This window comes from Martes martes (assembly GCF_963455335.1).
Source record: "Martes martes genome assembly, chromosome: 12".
Classification (NCBI taxonomy): domain Eukaryota; kingdom Metazoa; phylum Chordata; class Mammalia; order Carnivora; family Mustelidae; genus Martes; species Martes martes.
The window spans coordinates 84,288,651-84,296,390 of record NC_137900.1 but is presented as its reverse complement, the minus strand read 5'-3'; positions in this window follow the sequence as shown (position 1 = coordinate 84,296,390).

Here is a 7,740-nt window from a genome sequence, read left to right as displayed (position 1 = left end):
AGATGTAGTGAAAAGAAGGGTCATCTGTATCCCAATGTTTATAGCAGCAATGGCCACGGTCGCCAAACTGTGGAAAGAACCAAGATGCCCTTCAACGGATGAATGGATAAGGAAGATGTGGTCCATATACACTATGGAGTATTATGCCTCCATCAGAAAGGACGAATACCCAACTTTTGTAGCAACATGGACGGGACTGGAAGAGATTATGCTGAGTGAAATAAGTCAAACAGAGAGAGTCAAGTATCATATGGTTTCACTTATTTTTGGAGCACAACAAATAATATAGAGGACAAGGGTAGATGGAGAGGAGAAGAGAGTTGAGGGAAATTGGAAGGGGAGGTGAACCATGAGAGACTATAGACTCTGAAAAACAACCTGAGGGCTTTGAAGGGGCGGGGGGCGGGAGGTTGGGGGAACCAGGTGGTGGGTATTAGGGAGGGCATGGATTGCATGGAGCACTGGGTGTGGTGAAAAAACAATGAATACTGTTTCGCTGAAAATAAATAAAAAATTAAAAAAAAAAGAGTCAGAGGATTTGGAGAAAATACTGATGATGTATATATATGTATTCATATAATAGAAAGGATTAGTATTCATATAATACAAAGGATTCAAAAAAATCAGTAAGAAAATGACACATACTCCAATTGTGACAGGAACAGTAATATTTATCAAATATTCCATACAACAACTTACATTTCCCACTCCTTGCAGTTTGATATGAACACATGACAACTTCTGTCCAAACAAATATGAGTTTAAGTGATGTGTGTTATTTCTGGATTAAGGCAATGGAAACCACATGAAATTCTCCAATCTGTCTTTCCCTGCCAAGGAGACCATAGGTTTTTGATAAACTGCGGTGACCTCTATCAGTGTGGTTTTCTCTGAATCACTATCCATAGAACGGCCCTGGTGACCTGTAATAGATGTATTGTGCAAGCAAGAAATAAAGTTTTGCTGTGTGAAGCAAATCTCCCCAATTGGAATTTGGGGATTAATTTACTTTTGCAGTGTAGAAATCCATTCTGATTAATACTTCAGTAGAAACATGAGAAAAGGATATAGACAGGTAATTCACAGTGGAAGAAATAGAAAGGACCAATTAACATATAAAGGACATAAAGTATTATTTATTTTGACCAGTATATTAGCAAACATAGAAGATGTTGGTACTACATGGTGTTCAATGTGTGAGGAGAAATGTGCTTCATGTAGTACGGATAGGCCCAGAAATGAACACAGCCATTTTGGAGAACAGCTTGACAGTATGTCTCATATTCCACTTTTATGTATATAAGGCATTTGAACAATGTATGTGTACACATTTGAACAATTTATGTATACAAGTTGTTCATAGTATTATTTTTTGTACTAGATACAAGAGAAAATAGAAACTGTTTAAATACTCAGGAAAAAAGAAATGGTTGAATAAATTTATGGTGGCTTCATATTATAAACTATTATTTAAAAAATACAAACAAGTTAAATATGATAATATATTGCATTACGTTCAGTTAGCCACTCTATAGTACATAATTAGTCCTTGATGCAGTGTTGAGTGATTCATTAGTTAAGTATAACACCCAGTGTTCATCATAGCACATGCCCTCCTCAATACCCATCACCCTGTTACCTCCCTTCCCCCCATCCTTCTCCTCTCTGAAACCCCCAGATTGTTTCTCAGGGTCCATAGTCTCTCTTGGTTCATCTCCCTCTCTGATTTCTACCCCTTTGGGTTTCTCTCCCTTCCCCTATGGTTCTCTGTGCTATTGATTATGTTCTCCATATAAGAGAAACCATATGATAGTCGTCTTTCTCTCTTTGACTTACTTCACTTAACATAATCCCCTCCAGTTCCATCCATGTCAGTGCAAATGGTGGGTATTCTGATGGCTGAGTAATATTCCATTGTATATATGGACCACATCTTCTTTATCCATTCATCTGTTGAAGGGCATCTCAGCTCTTCCACAGTTTGACTATTGTGGACATTGCTGCTATGAACATTGGGGTACAGGTGCCACTTCTTTTCACTACCTCTGTATCTTTGGGGTAAATGCCCAGTAGTGCAATTGCTGGGTCATAGGGTAGCTCTATTCTTAACATCTTGAGGAACCTCTATATTGTTTAACGGAGTGGCAGTACCAACTTGCATTCCCACCAACAGTGTAAGAGGGTTACCCTTTCTCCACATCCTCACCAACATTTGTTATTTCCTTCCTTGTTAATTTTTGCTATTCTAACTGGTGTAAAGTAGTATCTCATTGTGGTTTTGATTTGTATTTCCCTGCTGGCTAGTGATGCTGAACATTTTCTCATGTGTCTGTTAGCCATTTGTATGTCTTTTTTGGATAAGAGTCTGTTCGTGTCTTCTGCCCATTTTTTTTTCTATCTTAAATTTTTTAAAATTTCTTTTCAGCATAACAGTATTCATTGTTTTTGCACCACACCCAGTGCTCCATGCAATCCATGCCCTCCTTAATACCCACCACCTGGTTCCCCCAACATCCCACCCCCTGCCCCTTCAAAATCCACAGGTTGTTTTTCAGAGTCCATAGTCTCTCATGGTTCACCTCCCCTTCCAATTTCCCTCAACTCCCTTCTCCTCTGCCCATTTTTTGACTGGGTTATTAGTTTTTTGAGTGTGGAGTTTTCGAAGTTCTTCAAAGATCTTGGATATCAGCCCTTTATCTGTAATGTCATTTGGAAATATCTTCTCCCATTCTGTGGGCTGCCTCTTAGTTTTATTGACTGTTCCCTTTGCTGTGAAGAAGATTTTTATCTTGATGAAGTCCCAAAAGTTCATTTTTGCTTTTGTTTCACTTGCCTTTGGACACAAGTCTTGAAGGAAGTTACTGTGGCTGATGTTGAAGAGGTAACTGCCCATGTTCTCCTCTAGGATTTTGATAGATTCTTGTTGCATAGTGAAGTCTTTCTTCCATTTTGAGTTTATCTTTGTTTACGGTATAAGGGAATGGTTCAGTTTCATTCTTCTATATGTAGCTGTCCAATTCTCCCAGCACCACTTACTGAAGAGACTTTTTTCCCACTGGATCTTTTTTCCTGCTTTGTCAAAGTTTAGTTGATCATAGAGTCGAAAAAAAAAAATAGTGTGTTGTAGACAGTGATGACCTGGAAGCATCCTTAAGACATCTTGTTAGACAGAAAGTCAAGTTCAAAGGCAATATATTTTTCTAGTGTGATTTCAATCCTCTTAATTTTTTTCTATTTAAAGAGTATTTAAAAATTTTTTTTAAAGTTTTTTTTTCTTATTATGTTCAGTTAGCCACCATATAGTATATCATTAGCTTTTGATGTAGTGTTCAGTGATTCATTAGTTGTGTATAACACCTGGTGCTCATCAACTAATATTATACTAACATTAACTAACTCGAATTTAAATTAAAACTTTAATGCTAGTTACTGTTAATGTTAGTGTAATATTAGTTGTAGGTGTACAATATAGTGATTCAGTATTTCCACACAAAGCCTAGTGCTCATCACAACAAGTGCTCTTAACCTTTATATTTGTATATGTAAAGATATCTTTCTCTAACAGGTTTGTGGGTGAAACTCAGGAGGGATTTTTAGTTTGTACATTATAACTAATGTTTAAATTTCTCTCTTTTTTATTATGTTATGTTAGTCACCATACAGTACATCATTAATTTTTGATGTAGTGTTCCAGGATTCATTGTTTGAATATTTCACAACTAGATTATATTCATGTATTATCTGTATCCTCAGAAAATTTAAAAAAGCGGAAAGAAATGTGGGAGGTGAAAAATAGAGTTAAAGTATTTTTAACACAGTGCCTTCTTTGTGTCCTCTCTTAGCATCACATAGTGACATATAAAAACCTTAAATAAATACCTCATGATATATAAAAACATATCTAGGAGACAGGGGAAAAAGGTCATTAATATGCTAAACCTTAAAATCACAACAGTGGCACTACCAAATTTCACAAGCCAACTGGGTTCCCCTAAAGAGATCAGTGGTTCACAACCTTGGGTGTTCATTGGAATCACCTGGGAGCTTTAAAACCACTGATACCTGGGTTGCGTCTTAGAGATTTTGATTTAATTGTCCTGGGGTGTGGTCCTGAGCATCAGGATCTTTTTGAAAGTTCCCCAGGTGATGCTTCACGTGCAGAGGAGGCTGAGAACCACAGCTTTAGATAAAGTAGACACTATTTGCAAAGGTTTTTAATTGGGAGACCAAAAGGATTGGGAGAGTTGATTTCTAAGCCTCAAGATAATTTTCTTCAAAGCATATAAGGGAAAAAGTTCTGGCTAGAACTGGTTTAAACATATATTCCCTCTAAAACTGATTACTCAGTAGCTCCTTCCAGTGTTGCCCTTGCATGAATGGGCTCAGATGGGAGGAGGCAAAGGCTTCGAGTTATGGCATCCTCAATTACCTTTCTAGAATCAGAGCAGAATGTGGCCCCCTGATAGGAGCCCAGGGGAAAGCCAGAGAACTCACTAATGACATTGTGCCTGAAAAGTTTCTGAACGACTATCATGGTAGAAGCTCCCTCAGAGGGACGAGGTCCAATCTCAGCTTTATTAATGAGGCTCTAGGGAGATCTTGCTGGTGAACCTCCAGGATCCTTTATTTTGATGCTAATTAACCACTGAGGGTAGCTTCTTATAGCCTAATTAAATCGAATTCTGGGGTAAAAGTTTGTCTTCTTGTGAATAGTTGCTTGGGAATTAAGTCTGGATCCTCTCAGCACATTAGGTCATTCTCAATGTAACCATGGCCAAAGCTAATCACAGCACTGTCCCTAGTGTCAAAGAAACAGACTACCCAGGCACATCCATTTCATTGTGTAGTCAGAGAAACATGCTGTACATTGAGAATAAAAGTGTTGATATCCTAGTCAGAACATTAGTCGTCTGGTTCAGAACTCTGGAATAAGAGCCAAGAAAGGATTCTGGGGAAAGTTATGGCAATTCTTGAGGATATCCTCACACAAGTTAAGGTGGGGTCACAAATAGCTCCCATTTCTCCCCATGTTGTTGGGTGGGCACTTGGGATTCAGAGTTAGTCAGTTCTGAGTTTGAATTCTGTTTACCTTTTAGTTGTTGGTGACTTTGGGCAAGTCATTTCACCTCTTTGAATTTCAGTTTCCTCTTCTTTAATATGAGGTCATTAATTCCCATCAGTCAGAATTGTAGGTGATTGATTTATGCTAGTTATCCTCACATTACCAAGGTAACTTGGTGTACATTGGTTGGTATTTTTAAATCTATTAAAAATGTATATACACTATGGAGTATTATGCCTTCATCAGAAAAGACGAATACCCAACTTTTGTAGCAACATGGACAGGACTGGAAGAGATTATGCTGAGTGAAATAAGTCAAACAGAGAGAGTCAAGTATCATATGGTTTCACTTATTTGTGGAGCATAACAAATAATATAGAAGACAAGGGTAGATGGAGAGGAGAAGGGAGTTGAGGGAAATTGGAAGGGGAGGTGAACCATGAGAGACTATGGACTCTGAAAAACAACCTGAGGGTTTTGAAGGGGCAGGGGGTGGGAGGGTGGGGGAACCAGGTGGTGGGTATTGGGGAGGGCACAGATTGCATGGAGCACTGGGTGTGGCGAAAAAACAATGAATACTGTTACACTGAAAATAAATAAAAAATTTAATTAAAAAAAACAGATGAATGGATAAAGAAGATGTGGTATATATACAATGGAATACTATGCAGCCATCAAAAGAAATGAAAGCTTACCATTTGCAACAATGTGGAAGGAACTAGAGGGTATTATGCTGAGCGAAGTAAGTCAATCTGAGAAAGACAATTATCATATAATCTCTCTGATTTGAGGAATTTGAGAGGCAGAGTGGGGGGTTGAGGGGTAGGGAAGGAAAAAATGAAACAAGATGGGATCAGGATGGAGACAAACCATAAGAGACTCTTAATCTTACAAAAACTGAGGATTGTTGGAGGTGGGGGGGTAGGGATAGGGTGGTTGGGTTTTGGACATTGGGGAAGGTATCTGCTATGAGTGCTGTGAAATGTGTAAGTCTGATGATTCACAGACCTGTACCCCTAGGGCAAATAATATATTGTATGTTAATAAAAATAATTTTTAAAAGAGAAAAAAAATGTATGATAAAAGGTCAGTGTTAACCCACAAGATGATGGAAATTATGAAGGCATTATGACCAGGGAACACAGGAAAATTTGGGTCTCCCCCTCTACAACTTAGCTGCCTCTTTCTGTGAGGTTATTGATGAAAATGCCACCCAAGGAAAGATGGCAAAATGGAAGCGGGATGTTTGGGTTGTGGTTGGTGGTAGTAGAGCTTGTGCTAGGTGATTTTCAAGAGCCCTGATGGGTGGGGTTTGGATTATCAGTGCTAGAACATTCTTTAGAATGTAGGGATTAGAACCTTTATCCTTGGCTTTAGACCTTAGTTGCTATTCTGGCACAACAGATTAACTTCCCAGTGGAAGTCCCATGTCTAGGTGCACTTTGGCCAGCCCAGCACAGAGGAATTCCCATGGGCACCTTCAGCCTCACAATCCCCAGTCTCATCTCATCTCATGACTCCTCTTCCCTTTAAAACTCATCAAGAATGTACTGGGGAAAATTTGGGGCCCCTGAAACACCCACAGTTTTTCTTTTGTGCAAAATGATCCTGTCTGAAATCTATAGAGAGAGGGACCCTAAGCAGATACTCATACGTAGCACTTATATTCCCTTTGTATGACATACAGGTGCCAGTACAGTAGTTAAACTGTATGAAGAATGATTTGCTATTTCTTTAACTTCTTTTTACATCTTGGTTGTACTTTGTGGATCTAGCAGTGCATCTAAGGTCCTTATCTTTCTTTGTTTTTCTTATAAATAAAGGTGGTACACTAATTTTTTTTTTTTGGAGAGTTTTTATTGGAATTCCAGTTAGTTAACAGACCGTGTAATGTTAGTTCCAGGTATATAATATAATGATTCAGCACTTCTATACAACACCCAGTGCTTATCACAAGTGCACTCTTTAATCCCTATCACCTATTGAACCCATGACCCCACCCACCTCTCCCCTGGTACCCATCCGTTTGTTCTCTATAGTTTCTAGTTATTAATGTTTCTAACTAGGCTTCCAATTATTAATGTTAGAAATGAATGGAAAAGCAATTTAGTTAAATTCAAGTCAGGTCAAGTAAAATCTTACTAGGGAGAAACTGGCTATTTAGCTTTGACCTTGCCTGTGTTAGAAGAAGGCAGGGTAAGGAGCTGTCACAGGTTCTTCTCTTTCAAAGCTTAACAGGAAGGTAAGACCCTCTTAGATTTCCCACATAACTCATGAGACCAATGGCAGAGACATCTTCAAAGGTCCTGCGGTCACAGTAATTCCTTACCTACTTGAGACTTCAGTTTAATTGGTGTTCCCTTGTCTTTTTGTTGTAATGTTGACTTTTTCACCATCTCTCACTAGTTGAGTTCTGGGTCTTAATTTCTAGGTGATCTGGAGGTTATGGTAAGTTCCCAGTTTTATATTCTCTGAGATAATCCATGAATCAGAGACCTTCAGGTTTTGAAAACAGATTTCATGGCCAAAATGGAAGATTTATGGCAAACAGATATTTTGAATTAGAAATTTGGGGATTAAGCACCACTTACTTTCCACTTCTTTTTTAAAAAAATAATTTATTTCTTTTAGAGAGTGTGAGTAGGGGGATGGGCAGAGGAAAAAGAGAATCATAAGCA